Raw genomic sequence first — 16,590 nt, forward strand, 5'->3', positions numbered from 1 at the left:
GGTTTTGGTAGTGGGGGGGTTACAGGGGTGGCTTCTGTGAGAAGCTGCTGGAAGCTTCCCCCATATCCAACAGAGCCAATGCCAGCTGGCTCCAAGACAGACCCATCGCTGGCCAAGGCCGAGCCCATCAGTGACAGTGGTAGTGCCTCTGGGATAACAGATTTAAGAAGGGAAAAAAAGTTGCTGCACAACAGAAAATGCAGCCAGAGAGAGGAGTGAGAATATATGAGGGAAACAACTCTGCAGAGACCAAGGTTGGTGAAGAAGGAGGGGGAGGAGATGCTCCAGGTGCCGGCGCAGAGATTCCCCTGCAGCCCGTGGGGAAGACCATGGTGAGGCAGGGGGTGCCCCTGAAGCCCAGGGAGGTCCATGGTGGAGCAGATATCCGCCTGCAGCCCGTGGAGGACCCCACGCCAGAGCAGGTGGACTGTACCCTGTAGAAAGGACCCAGGTCGGAGCAGTTCGTGAGGGACTGCAGCCCATGGGAAGGACTCACGTTGCAGAAGTTCATGGAGGACTGTCTCCCGTGGGAGGGACCCCACGCTGGAGCAGGGGAAGAGTGTGATGAGTCCTGCCCCTGAGGAGGAAGGAGCGGCAGAGACAAGGTGTGATGGACTGATCATAACCCCCATTCCCCGTCCCCTGCGCTGCTGGGGAGGGAGGTAGAGAATCCAGGAGTGAAGCTGTGCCCGGGAAGAAGGGAGGGGTGGAGGGAAGGTGTTTTGAGATTTGGTTTTATTTCTCATTACCCTACTCTGGTTGATTTAGCAATAAATTAAGTTAATTATCCCCAAGTAGAGTCTGTTTTGCCCATGATGGTAACTGGTTGAGTGATCTCTCCCTGCCCTTATCTCAACCCACGAGCCCTTTGTTATATTTTCTCTCCCCTGTCCAGCTGAGGAGGGGGAGTGATAGAACGGCTTTGGTGGGCACCTGGCCTCAAAGTAGCAATTTTTTTCCTTCTCATTTCCACTCTTTTGCAGCATTCCTTAAAAACTGAAGAGGCATTTCTTGGTCTTTACTATATACCTAGGGATTTTTGTAGGAAAAACAGAGCAAAAAAATAAAGCCCCAAATATAATGAGTTGAATGAAGGAAAAACTCCTGTGGAAATGGCTAGCTTTAGATATTGTTATCAAATGTAAAAAGGACTTCCATCTCCATTAAAAAACAAAACAAAACAAAACAAAACCTAAAAATACTGTTATCAGTTAAACCTGTACTGTTACATATATGACCATTCCAATCTCCATGGAAATTGTTAGAAGAAGGAAAATACATTTTGTCTACAGAAAAATATATAGAAAATTTTGGGAGATAAGGAAGGGGAAATAAACCAAAAAAAGCTTAGTTTACAATTTGAAAGATAGCTATGTCTCCATATGCATAAGCTGACAATTGCTCCCAATCTTGGGGAAAAAAATGTGTTAGTTGGCTACTGGTTTCAGGAAGACTTCATAAACTGAACAGGAACAGAAGAATCATGCCTTCTTTGCAGTCTTAACAGATGCCCTTGTGTATACACATTCACACACAGACACTTACATATACTCTGTACACACACTCGAGAACTGAAGGAAAATTCCATAAAATCTATACTCAGTCAAATGCATAGGAAATATTTTTATATACCTTTTACATATACAGTAGAATAGGAAAAAATGTTCATTCTTGAGAATGCAAATGTAAGTAGGTTGTTCATTAAAGAAAGGTGTAAAAAGAATCCAGTTGACAGCCTCTTCTTAATTGTTCATAATTATAGCTATGAATGAGGGTACTGGTTTCAGAATTTAAGATGTAGGCATGATAGGCAAACGCAAACACAACTGGAAGCACCATAATAACCCCTGCTTGTGCCCTAAATGTTTGGAGGCCATATCTTTCTCTCTTTAGATGCAAGTAGGTGTTACCACTCATTTCTAAAAAAGAAACCTATCCTCTTTATTTAATAAGGTGTATGAAATCACAAAATGGAGTATTGTTGCAATAAGAGTAGGCGCAGTAAGAAATAGGAAAGGACATGGACAATGGGGAAGTCTGACGATGTTAAGGAAACCAACTGCATGCACTAGGACCTATCAACATAGGGCCTCAAGAAATTGCCATTAAAAAAAAAAAAACAAAGAACAAGTTAGGTTGTTGCAGGAGTGAAAATTAACTTTTGCAAAAATGGATGAATATTCATTCAGGCTTTGAAACCTTCAGAGAAGTTGCAGAATGATCTTCATCTAAGCTTAAATGGAAGTTTTGAACATTGGGTTTGCCTTGTATTTTTGTATTTGATATTTTTGTATTTTGATATTAATGAATAAATCTCTGCTACCTATGAACTTAAAATGGAATCCACTAATATTAACTAACCATCTTTATTAACTTGGCACAAGACTGAGAAAGAATAATTTTCAGGTGTTTTTTGTTTTCTGTGAAACTGTGACTGTAACAGAACAGGTGAATTTGGTAAGCTTGAGTCATGTAATAAAACTCCATATGCTGATGTAGTATCACCTGAAGTTCAGCCAACTAGTAAAGCCTCTCTCAGACAGAAGTCATCAAGTAAACACAGAAAAGTAAAAATGATCACCAGAGGGAAGTGAATATGTTGGACGTGAGTTGAAAGAAATTTCACATATATTCATGGCAAGATGTCTGCTTCACAAAGCAAATTACACACCACCACTAGAATGACTGACTGCCTTGGGAAAGCATAAAATGGTACACAATGGAAAGGGGAAAATAACATTGACAACTGCCATCAGAATTAATGCAGGAAAGATAATGCGGAGCAGGAAACAAGGAAATAGACTCTGTCCCAAATATCATATGCTAATACTCCAGCAAGAATCTAGATAAATATTGACTTCAAAAAGGCAGAGGCTTGCTAGTATATTTTTCTAAACTAAGCATCCTTAAAAAAAGTTGGAAAAAGCAGTTAAAAGCTTAAAATACCACCTAAATTAAAAACAAAGCTACTCACTGCAAGATAACTGCTGAGTAATATTTATCAAATCCCAGGTAGTTCTCTACAAGGACCAGTAAATGGAGATGATTCCATAAATGCTCTGAAAAATGGAAAATAGTCTTGAGACTGATACTACTTCAAAACCTCATTTCATTTTATGTGCGTTCAAGATCTCTTTTTCCTGCACTGTATGAATGAGCCAGATTGCCAAAATAAACAGCTGTCTTAAAGGCACCAAACAAAATACATGTAGCTGCTTCTGAAATCCAGTATGGATTGTAAAGAAAATTTAAAATGTGAACAAAGAATCAAACATTAGTGAAGATGGGCAAAACTAATACATACAGCTTCTTAAGCAGCATATGGAAAAGGACTTTGGGATTAATGGGTAAGTAAAATTAGTACAGCTGCCTTATGATGGATACGTTATGTCTAACCTGCGCCAACTCAGAGAGGATAGGGAATTCAGGACTAATAAACAGTGAGAGAATAAAACAAGGCAGGAAATATTTCAGCTGCATGAGTTCTCTGGAGGTGCTGAATTCTATTAAGAGCTATAGAATTTATCCTAGAAAAGGCTGAGAGTGCAAAAAGAAGCAGATAATTTTCTGTAGATTTCCTACTGTAGTACAGTAAGTAAAATTTTTGCCATTACTAGTAAAAGGCCAGAGATGTTGGACTGACATGACAGTAGAGGATCCCTGGGCTTGCCTTGGTTTGAGCTGGTTTTAGCTTGTTTGAGCAACGGGCTGGTGACCAAGTGACCACTGTCTCACGAGCTTCCGCTGAAGCTTTGTGAATGACAACCATGGTCAAGTCTGACCAGCGGAGGAGGCCATGGCACAACAAACAATTGCCCTTGCTGTCAACTGTGGCTGGGGAAGGCTCTGGTACAACTTTCAGACCTGAGCTGGACACCAAAGAGAAGGAAGCAGATTGTGACAGAAAAACATATAAATATCCCCAAGAAGACCCTAAGACTGAGGAAGAAGAAATCTGTACTATGAAGATCACGAGCCTCCCAGTGAGGACCTCTGGAGTGACTGTGACAACTTGTTGCACACAGACCCCCACCCCCCAACCCCCCTTTCTGCTTGAGGAAGATTGAATCTGTCAACCTTGGGATCCAGAAGGACACTGAGAAGGTGACAACACCAGAGAAAAGGGGTGCATGCTAAAAAAGGAGGGGACAGTGTCTGGGTTTTCTTTTTATTAGTAGTACCTGTGCTATTAATAGGTCTTTTCTGCATTAATTAAACAAATTAGATTATTAGACTGCTAAAAGATCCATTGGACTAATATCAAATTCTTAGCTTCATATATAGAGAGTGTGTTCTTTTGTCCATAACAAGATTTTAACTGTAATGTTATTTTCAATATCAGAAAGCTCCAGAAGGTCAGAAAATGGAATGGGCTTGACAGAGAGATGCCCGAGAGTGTTACAAGCAGCACAGACATACCTGGTGCTGACACTGATTAGAACTGCTGATGGTGGCTCAGGAAAAGGGAGAGTTTCACAACTGTGAGGTGCTACCAAAAATCACAGAGTTTCTTAGCTTGTACAAAATACTAAGCAGCAAAAAACATTCCTTTCAGGGGGTTTCTAAATATTTAAAGCTCTTCATGGAGCTGCCACAAAAAAAAAAAAAGAGGAACACCAGAAACAAGAAACTTTTGATTGATTATTGTGACCATGGCATTTGTGTTAGGTGAAGAAGCAGGCAAGGAGGTAAGGAGAGGTGTCAGGTGTTTGACAAAAACTTCTATAAGGCATTAGTCAATATAGTACAAAACATGTAAGTAGCTGATGAGCTGAAATTAAATAGGGGAAAATTTAGACTAAACTTCAGGATGGAGTTTTGTTGAAGTATTATAACTGAATATTTGCAGAATAAGAATCTAATTATTTCTTCCTGCCACATTCTGCCATATATCCTGCTTTAATCTTGATTCTTTGATCTTGTAGTCAAGTCAATATTTTTTGTCAATATGCTTTTTTTCTTATAGATATCTAAGATAGCTAACTAAAACTGCAGTGATGAGAAATCAAATTAAAAACAGCAGCTCCATTCTTAAACACTTTACAGTCCTTCAGAAGAGACTGCTTGTTAAAACAGCTAACCCCCTTATAAAATTAACATCCACTTGTGTAATATCACAATTGCTTTTTACTGGATTTGTTTTCCATAGCTTCCATTTCATTTCATTGAGGACAATCTTTGGTAATTTTATGTGATTTTAATTAGATATATGCCTAAAGATTTTGGAACTGGGTCTTTAAATTTCACTTCTCAGATGTTTGGGGTTTATATTACAAAAGAAAATTAGTTAACAGTGGAAATAATCTTCAAAGGATTTAATTCTTTCAGTCTGTGTTCCTACTTCTTTTTTCTTTCTTAATGTGTAATTGAATAGAGAACAGTCAATTAATTCATTCTAAAGCTGAGAATGAGAAATGATGACAGGGACATTTTGTTGAAATACAGAAGCCAGTTTTCCATCTCATGTTGTAAAAATTGCACTGTCTGTTGGACTTTTATTGTCTGTTGGACAACAAAAATCTATGACAAACCTCAAAAGCTAGCAACTAAATCTTTCATTTCTTCCAGGTTCATGCACACCTCTAAACTTGTGCTGGTCTCCAGTCAGGGAAGTTGAGAGAGTGACTCTTTCTACCATAAATTCTCTACCATTGATTTTTTCAGCATTATTTCTCTACTCTTTTTCCATCATATGACCTCCATATTAAATGATATAATCAAAATAAACTGATACTATCCTTAGCCATAATCAAACTTTTTTTTCTATTAAAGCAATTTTGAATTGGTTTTCTCATTTGCTTTAAACATTTCATATTCCTGTTTTTGTCATGCATATTCTCTTGAATCTCAGTGTCACTAAATATCATCCTTCACAGGAGATCTACTAGCCATTGTCTAATTGTTTGTTCCTCCCTTCTGAATGTTTTGTTCTTGCTCCAAGTGTTTATTTATTTAAAATACAGTTCTCCAGCTTCTGTAACATTCCCAAAATACACTGCTTTTATTTGCCCAAATAGAATTATACTGCTTTTATTTTTGAGAAATTAAGGCTACTGTTACAAAAGAATTTATTTCCATTTCTTCTACTTTCATATATTTTTATTGTAATCTGAATTAAGGATAGAGGCTATTCATCTTGTGAACCTTGTATAATGTGACAACTCTCCAATAAAGTTGGGGAAATAAAGATAAGTAATTTTAAAATAGCTTTATCTTTCTTTCAGTTTGAGATCATGGAACACTGACTTCTGTGAATCATCACAGACTATCAAAAAACACTGTGTACAGTATGGTCCATTGTAGACTATCTTATACTCATATTCCCAAAGCATAAATCTGTTGCAGGGATTCCTATCAGATATAAAGGAATGATAACAAAACCACTACCTACTCAATAGACAATGAAACATGAAATTAGGAGAGAAGAATTTCTTCTACTCTGCTGTACTTTATTCTTAAATAAGCAATGTCTCCTAATATGCAGATCTTTTTCATACATAGTCACATTCATCTTGCTAACTTTGTGATTTTAGTACCAAGAAACTTTTAATGTATTAGGAAATACACTTCCTCACCCCCCACCCCCACCCCGGCAAACAGCTTAAACCACTGAAGCATACAATAATGCTGTTAGGGAAAAGAACAGATTACTGTAACCTAGAGATTTCCCCATGTCTGTTAGTAAAACTTATGAAAATGTAGAGAACAGCTTATTCTTCATGTTCCAGACTATCCTCCCTATTAAATTAATCTCAAAGTCTGCTTAAATTAAATGTGACTAAAGAATGTATCCATTTCTCTCTATGAAGTTTTCAGATATATCATAAACAAGCCGGCTCACTGGAGATACGATGAAGTACAAATAATCAGGAAGGCATCCAGCTACATGATAGGAATAGGTCCAGAAAAACTCCAGCTGTTTATGCAAATGCTGATACTGAGTGGCTGGCACCTTATCAAGGACCAGAGGATCAGTGGCATATTTGTGTACTCTTTTAATGTGTAATGGATGTTTACCACATCAAACAGGAAAAATCAACATAAATTCCCAGCAACATTTGAAGGATTTGCTGAACTGGGACATGCAATAGTGCCTCATCTACACTTATTCAATTAAACTTGCCCAGAGGTTATACTTCGCTATTGCTGTCTTGCATCTCTTCAGACTTAAAGTATTTTCTTTTTCTCAAAGCACTTTCTGAAAAGCAGCCACTTATGAGGTGCATGCTGCCAACAGACGTCCCATTTTGTTCTGTTTTTCTCTTCAGTTTGGCATCTGAATATTTTTCTGTGTATCTACTTTACGGTTTTATTTTGTTACCTCTGAAGAGAATTAAATAAAAAAAAAAATTACAACCATGAATTCTCAGTGGAAGCCTGTATTTACATAATTCTATCACTTTCCTGAGCTTCCTGTTGCAGAAGTAAGTGAATACACACACTTCAGAATAGAAAGATCCTGAATATGTAAGTATTAACTGTAATATTACTGGTTCAAAGGCCACAGATACATACATCTACCTGTCCTGAAACACACAGGATATGGTCCATGTGAAAACAATATTTCTCTGTGTGACATTTTGGAAATCAAGGATTTCTGCATCTCCTAGTATTATATTCTGTACCCTTTCCTTCTCTTTTTTTAAGAGTTTTGGGTGTAATTTCAGTAATAACCAGCTATAATATTGTTTGCCTTGGACCAATGAGTGGAGCAATAGCAAAGATTATCAAAGTTACCAACTGTTTTATTCAACGGAAGAAGGCTTTCAAAAATAAAATATATAATTTCCTTCATCAAAACCAATAACACAATATTTAAAAAAAAAGTTTTTATAACAAAAATGTTTCACTCATGCATAATTTGTGTTGATCTTATCACATGCAGTTATAAAAAACACCTCCAATATTTGAATACCCCTTTATATAGTAGGTACTTTAAATCATATTTGTTTTATAAATCTATTAGAAGTTAATAGAAATAATTTTTATATGTTGTGAAGGAAAATTATTCCTATATTAGATACCTTAACATGTTTGTCTACATCTGTTGCATACAAGGACATAAGAGGTTAAAAGTTGAGAATTTCTCCTGCATTGGGCATGCTCAAACACTAAGCAGTGATTGCTGGAAATGTTAACTTCACCTTAACTGATTAAATATATTTTCCAAATATTTATAGCTGGCTATATGTGTATATATAACTTCTACCTGTATATTAAATCACACTACATAGTAAGCATGTAATCTTGTAATCACAGAATGTTAATATGGAATGCAGCTGCAAATATTTTTACAAGATGGTTATCATGTGTGATTATAATTCTAAAAATAAAAACAATCAAAAGACCCTAAATTCTTTAATCACATTTTAAATTAAATATATTTCATTGTGGCTTAAGAGCCATGTAATAATAACAATATTCATATACTTCTTAAGATTTAATGAATATATTTGGGTTAATCAGGCTGTGTTGCTCTTAGAAAATCCAACATAAAGACAAATATATTGCACATTAAAACACAAGAATAGTTCCTCATTATTACAAAACCAATGTTTCCTTACATTATTGGAAAAATAGAAATTTTGCACTGATAAAGCCATGTTTCAGCTTACAGAGAAATTCTGTCTCAGCACAGTTTTTGCTGCAGTCTTCCTAGATTTTACAACTTTGTAACATCAGCTTTATCAAGGCTCTCTTTACAGAGCTACTACTCATCCCATACCATATAGGATAGCTATATTCTTCTATTGACAGCATTGCTTAACAAGTAGAGAAACCTGTGCTCCAGGGAAGTAAAAAGTCTGACCTGACCTTGTTGTTCATCACCTACAGAAACTAAAGAGGAAGTAAAATTAATTTCTTCATGAAATAGGGAGAATTGTATTAAAGTACTTCGGTTTTTCTGTCTTTGAAAAAATATGTTAATTTTTCTGAAATTAATTTCATTGAGTCCAATACAACAGTATTATTGCTTTCCTCCAAAGAAATGCATCTCTTTTATACTGTCTGCATTTTGAAAGTCCTGTGACGTTAAAGGTAACATGAGAATGTGTTAATTTTTAACAGTTATGGAAGACAATATGGAAAAGCCTATTTCCCTGCCTTTTTTCTCCAATAAATGAAGTCCACGATTTCAGAACATTAAGAGTTTTGAAAATAATGGAAATAATACCTAAAGCTAGGCACAATGCACAGTACACAGAATGTCATACCCTTGTAAGAAAAATAAAGTTTTACATTATCATAGCTATTTGAATTGGAAAGTCCATCTCAGGGGTGGGTAACTTGAAGCCCAAAGGTCTTTAATGAAAAACCCAGTTTGGTGCAGAACAGCTATGTGCTGTTGTGTTAGCTTTACAGACAAAATCATTGCCAAGGTCTGAGAAAGCCCATCAGCTAAAGCCATGCAAGGTAAAAAAAGCAAAAACTCAGACATGTAGTTGTTGAAAGAACAGCAGAAGTACAGGCAGGAAGGAAACGCTCATGAGAAAAGAGTTTTATTTTTTTTTTAAAAAAAAGGAAATATGCTACAAATGTATACAGCATTCAAAGCAATGGAGGCCGAGCAATATTCCAGCCTAACCTTTCTGCAGCTGACTGAAGAACACATCCGATGCCTCACTGGGTGTGGTGAGCACACTGATGCGTATCCTAGTAGCTTGTTAGTGCTAGCTACCTATTGGCTGTATCAACCAGTAAATAACTGATCTGAATTCATAAACTGTGTATATCCTTGCACAAGTCTCTTTGTGCATGGCAAAAGAGATCTAAACAAAAATCTCCCAGGTTTTTATCATAGGGGAGTACTCCCAAGACAGTTACAAGGTGCTTGAGGGGACAGATACAGTATCTACAAAGTTTTAGTGATGGGTGAACACACACTCGAAAAAAGATTAAAATTATTCTATTTAATCAACTGAAAACTTATTTACCTTATTTCTGTAATATTATCTATCTTAATTGTAAAAATAGAGAATAGACCTAAAAAACACATCCATGAAACAACCAACACCTGGATCTGAAAAGTTTCTAGCACAAAAAGTATCTCATAAAGCACTCAATCATTGGCAAAGTATTTAATGTTCTCCCAAACAAAAGAAAACCATGACAGTAACACCTGTAGAATGAAAAAGTAAATGTTTTTTCTAGGTGTCTCAGCTGTGGCTTGTCATAGATATTCCCCAGCAGCAAACAATACTGACTGACTCTCAAATAAAAAGCTATAAAGGATGCTGCTTTCATTTAAAGCCATAGCAGGACATGAGAAGTGTTCAAGCAGATACCATTCTTTTGCTGTAGAGGTAAAGATGTATGGGGGATTTTATTTGCTGTAGAAATAAGAATCTGATTTTCCTTCCAAACGTCTTCTCCCTGTTCATGCCTGTGATGTATACCGAGATATGCATTCAGAGCACTTGGTCAGTGTGAAATTTCATCACAGCCTTTTTGGAACATGTTTATATTAAATTTACTTATCAATGTTGGGTATCTAAAAATTGAGGAATCTGAAAAGGCCTTGGTATTTTTAAAAATCTGGACACTAAAATATTATCTAGGTTTTCAAGTCAAATGAAAAAATAGAATTAAAATGAAGGATTGAAACTGCACATCAGCTGTTGCTTGTTCATCTATTATAGTTAGACCTTTCTTCTTCACCAAGACTAACATCAAGTACAATAAAGCATTCTTCTCATCTGGTAGAAAAACAAGGAAGAAAATAGAAACATTTCTTTTTCATGTCAGTTTAAGAGATTCTTGAGTGGCCTTGTACATGATCAAAACCAAGCTTGTAATGTGCTTTTCATCTTCCAGAAGAACCTGACAGCATTTGCTTTTAAAGTTTCATTTTCCAAGAGAAAAAGATATTGTAAACAAAGTTCTCATGTTTAGAACCGGGGTTTTTGGTTTGGTGGGTTTGGGGTTTTTTTTTCCTATTGTTTTATTTGGGTTTTGGGGGGATTTTTTCGAACTTTGTTTTATTGACTTTTCAGTAGTTTGCTGGCACGTTATATGGGTCTGGAAATGACCAAGAGACATGAAAGTTGTCATTAGTTGCTACAGTTAGTGTTCTTACAAGTTGCTATGGAGGCTTCTGGCTTTCTCGTGATACCATGTCCTATGAACTGCAGGTTGGATTTAAGTAGGCAGTAATGGAAAGGACAAAGTTTTGGTGACAACGGAGGACGGTTACAAGATTTCATTCACATTCATTCCTTATTTGAATGCTCTTGTATGGCACGCTCCTGACTTCAGTTCTCAGAGGTAAAGAACTATTTTCCAGCATTGGGCTTAGCACCACAAAGTCTTCGACTATTGACTGAGGTATGTATAAATATTGATATGAAGGAATAAAAATAAGTATTTGCCTTGAGACATTCCTATAACACAAAGAAAAAATTCATTAGTTGCTATAATAATAATTACTATCATAATGTTCTCAGGAAGGGGAAAAATCTTTAATATGTGAAAGAATGAATGAAAGAATTTGCACACTACTAAAACATTTCTCCTTTTTATTCCCACTCACTACTATATAATCACTGTGTGGGGGAAAAACTTGTAAAGTGTGGAACTTGTATTCATATAATACTTACCTGAATACTTTTAGCAGCATACAATTATGTAAAAATATGTATATGGAGGAGTTCTAAGTTCTTCCTGACTCCCCCTCAAGAAATGAATATTTTTTACAGTCTTAGTAAATTACCTTTGCTCTTTCAAGGCCTTCAGGAAGACGTTGGCTTATCTTTCTGACTTTTTGATTTCATGGATGACTAGCTATGAATTTAAGTCTAATATGTAAAAAAATGAATCTCTTAATGGTTTCACCTCCCAACCCCCTCTGCTCCCTCATGCTCTGATTATTGTGTAAAGCAGTAATCTCTCAGACCTGTAATCAGGCTATCATCTTCTGCTCAGACTTTTCATTGATGTCTAACATCCAAGCTATACCATTTTCATGATAACCCTACAATACAGTCTTTCCTATCTGTTCCATGGCAAAACTTATGGCCTAAGCTTTTATTCTTCTGGATCTCCATAGCATTTAGCACGTGCAATTCACCTACTCTTAAAAGAGAATAGTTACTGTACAACTATTAAATCATTAGATTAATATGTTTTCTAAAAGGTTTTGTGTACTTGTTTGTTTTAAATGACTGTCACAACTATCCTTTAAAAATCTGACCTTGTTTGCAAAGGGTTTGAGCTCCTCACAAATTGCAAATTCTTACCAGAGTGTTAAAAACCTGGACCAACAAATACTATGCTTCATTACAGCATAGTGCTACCTACACAGTAAGGTTGAATACTCATGTTAGGTCTCTCTTCAGTTGTCACCTAATTTCAAGGTTGAAAACAAGCGTGTAGAAATAGCAGTGACCTGGAATGCTCAGAAAAGCAGTAATTAAACACATACAAAGCTTAGCTCAGAGTTGACTTGATTTAGGAGCACACATGCTAGTTTCGATAGTCTATTGTGTAAGATTAATCCTTTGAGAGTTGAATAGATAAAATTCAATGAAAATGAAAAATAATGAAGAGACAAGTCTTGTGCTAAGAATGACCTTCTCTGTCTTAACCCTTCTTTCCTTCTCCCAGTGAATTTCACACCTGTGCAGCTGACCACCACTGCCTTTTCACTATGGGAGGCAGTTTCTTGATCAGCTGCACCTAGCCCACAAGTTCCCAAACTGGAAGAAAAGCCACAGCAGCAACGTGCAGCTAGGTCACTGTTCCCTTTGAAGGTGTGTAGACAAGGAGCAACTTCACAGTCAGGGCTCTGCTTCTGCAAATGACTCATTTAACCCATCAGTCAGCCGACACTGCATTATCCAAAGGAGGTGTTGTAGGATTGCACTAGTAAAAGATGTCTGGGAAAAGCGTAATCAGAACACACAACAGAGAGTACAGCTTCAAAGAACGCCAAAGTGTGTCTGTGTTTATTTACATTGGTAAGAAAATCTGCTGATTTTTAGCTGGGGGGGGGGAATTAATGATTAGTATTAAATTATGAAGATACCCATTTCCCTATGCTCTATTTTTACCAGATCAGTACAGCGAATATCAATAAAATAGTAATGTTAATAGGAATGCATTTTTTCCCAAAGTTAGTGGAGATAAATATAGCCTTATGTTCACAATTCACCCAACCTTGATTGTGAATAAAATACTTCGTGTGTTTCACAGTAATTTCTCTTTAAAATTATTATTTCCATTGAGGAAAAAGGGAACTAGAATAACTTGTTCTTGTTTACAAACCTTCCTAATCTTTCTATGCGCTGACTTCATTTGAAGCTCGTTAACCCAAAAGAATCCTAGCTCACTGCTCAGATTTTTGAGTGAAGTTAATTACAAATCCAGAGGAACTATTTGTGGTTTTGTTGTTTTGTTGTTTTTTATTTATTCATTTATTTCTAGAGGTATTGCATGTTGTTTGAGGGTGCGGAACGGACAGGATTTATTTCGTTTAGCTTCAATTCACATTTCTTCTTTCCTTTTTTTACTGGTTCAGAGGAATCCAGGCATTTAACTTTGGATAAGATTGATACTGTATATTAAGGACTTTAGACCACTGCAATGTATAACACACGTTCAATGCAAAATTTTTCAAAGACCTATTGGGAAGTGAGTGCTTAATGTGTTAATGCCCTCAGATATTTGGGACATTTCTGTCTTGTTTTTCCACTCTTGTGAACATAATTACAAGAACTTCAAACTATATTTCCAAGGCTAAAACTTTGTTGCAAGTATCATATTTTGGCATTAGAAACTGAAATCCATTACTGACTCAAATAAATATTTAAAGGTTAAGCATGGCTAGGAATTTCAAATCATGATTAGATTAAGCCTGTTACACTTCTGGCACACCGCTGAATGACACAGTCCTATTTAGTAGTTTGTATTGAAACAACAGAATGGCTTGACCTTTCAATAGGTAAGATATCGACCTGCCACGGGGCTCCACACAAGCCTTGTGACCTGCCTAAGTTCTATTTAAGTCTTCGACTGAGATTTCTGTCCCTGTCCCATGAGATACATTTCATTCTTACTGAATATATAGAAAGTTTCCCTTTAGACATCTAGAATTGAAGGACATAACAAAAGAAAACTTTCTTTACAAAGATCAGAGTTCCTAACATTACCCTCTTTGCTCGTTTCATTTCTTTAGAACAGGATGCTATTTCTTCTGTGGGTATAAGTGAGATAGCAATTAAAGTAAATGGTATTTGTTTCTCATCCTCTCTGCCTTAATATTTTTAAAACTAACTAAACATTGTATGAAGTTTTTAGACCACTTTTTAAAGGATAATCTCCAGTTTTATTGTGCTCTTATGCCTTGTCAGCCTGCAAAGCTGGAGGAAAATGACACTGCTTTCCTCCTCTTAAAAACAGTTATATTCTCTGACAGCAACATCTATACACTGCTTTATGCAATCTTGTGGTAAGAGTATGTATGTGTCTTTTCCTCAGGTTGAAACAAAATGCTCATTCATATGTTTGTAAAGGCACTATATAAATATGAAATACTGATCTAAAAAAAAAAAGTCATTGTTCAGAAATCCAAGTTAAGAAAAGAAAAGGCACTGAAGATCTGTTTCTCTTCAATCTTTCCTAGTAGATAATTTCCATTCTTTACATCAATCATAGAATCATTTAGGTTGGAAAAGACCTTCAACATCATCGAGTCCAACCATCATCCATGCCCACTAAACCATGTTCTGGAGTGCCTTGTCTATGTGCTTTTCGAATACCTCCAGGGATGGTGACTCAACCACTTCCCTGGGCAGTCTATTCCAATGTCTGACAACCCTCTCAGTAAAGAAATTTTTCCTAATATCCAACCTTAACATCCCTTGCTGCAACTTGAGGCCATTTCCTCTCGTCCTATCTCCAGCCACCTGACAGAAGATACCAGCACCCACCTCACTACAACCCCCCTTCAGGTAGTTGTAGAGAGCGATAAGGTCTCCCCTGAGCCTCCTCTTCTCCAGACTAAACAGCCCCAGCTCCTTCAGCTGCTCCTCATAAGACTTGTGCTCCAGGCCCCTCACCAACTTGGCTGCCCTTCTCTGAACATGCTCCAGCACCTCCATGTCTTTCCTGTAGTGAGGGGCCCAAAACTGAACACAGCACTCAAGGTGCGGCCTCACCAGTGCCGAGTACAGGGGAAGAACCACCTCCCTTCTCCTGCTGGCCACACTATTTCTGACACAGGCCAGGATGCCGTTGGCCTTCTTGGCCACCTGGGCACCCTGCTGGCTCATATTCAGCTGGCTGTCAACCAGCACCCCCAGGTCTTTCTCTGTTGGGCAGCTTTCCAGCCACTCTTCCCCAAGCCTGTAGCACTGCATGGAGTTGCTGTGACTGAAGTGCAGGACCCGGCACTTGGCCTTGTTGAACTTCATACAGTTGGCCTCGGCCCATCGATATAGCCTGTCCAGATCTCTCTGTAGACCCTTCCTACCCTCAAGCAGATCAACCCTGCCTCCTAATCTGTTGTTGCCTGTAAACTTGCTGAGGGTGCACTCAATCCCCTTGTCCGGATCATTGATAAAGCTATTAAACAGAACCGGCCCCAACAGCGAGCCCTGGGGAACACCAGATCAAGATGGGGCATCAAACTCTCCTTCAACAGTTTAGGGCAAAGCAGGGGTTTGATACCCTCTAAAGTCTCCTCCTGAGAAAGGAGAGCCACAGACATTTTGCAGGGAATTTCCTTCTTTCCTTCTCCTCCCATTATTCCACTGTGAAGCAGTGAGGATTTCCCTTTCCATAGTGCTTTCTTTCTCATCAATACATACAACCAACTGTGGACTGCTCCTTCTCATTATTTCTTGTATTCCTTTTCCATTCTGACCAACTCCATTGCTTTCTATGCTGACTGACTGGTACTGTGGACAAGGGGAGGGCAATGGATATGGTATACTTTGACTTTAGCCAGGCTTTTGACACCCTCACTTGCAGTTTATCACTGAATTGGTGGAAGTTTGCAGACAACACCAAACTGAGTCAATATGCTGTACCTGAGGGCTGCTCTTCAGAGGAACTTGGACAGGGCAGAGAAATAGAGTGACAGACAGATCATGAAGTTCAATAAAAGGAAATGCAAAGTCCTGCATCTAGGATGAAATAACCCAATGCAACAGTACAATCTGGGGACTGACTGTACGGCAAGCAGCTCTGCAGAAAAGGACCTGGAAAACTGGCTTGACAACAAGTTGATCATGAGTGAGCAGTGTGCTCTTGCAGTAGAGAAGGCCAACTACATCCTGGGCTGTATTAGGAAGAGTGTAGCCAACAAGCCCAGGGAAGTGATCCTTCCCCTCTGTTCAGCACTTGTGAAAATCTATCAGTAGTGTTGTGTCCAGTTTTGGGCTCTCCAGTAGAAGAAGGATATTAATATACAGGAAAGAGTCAAAAAGATGACTATAAGATGGTCAAGGACTGTTGCACTGGATGTATGTATGGGAAGACACTGAGGGAACTGAATCAGTTCAGCCTGGAGAATAAAAGGCTCGGGGTAGACTTTATTGCTGCCTACAAATACGTGACCAGAGAATACAGTGAAGACGGAGTCAGACTCTT

The sequence above is a fragment of the Haliaeetus leucocephalus genome, unplaced genomic scaffold, assembly GCF_000737465.1.
Source record: "Haliaeetus leucocephalus isolate CR32 unplaced genomic scaffold, Haliaeetus_leucocephalus-4.0 Scaffold439, whole genome shotgun sequence".
Classification (NCBI taxonomy): Eukaryota; Metazoa; Chordata; class Aves; order Accipitriformes; family Accipitridae; genus Haliaeetus; species Haliaeetus leucocephalus.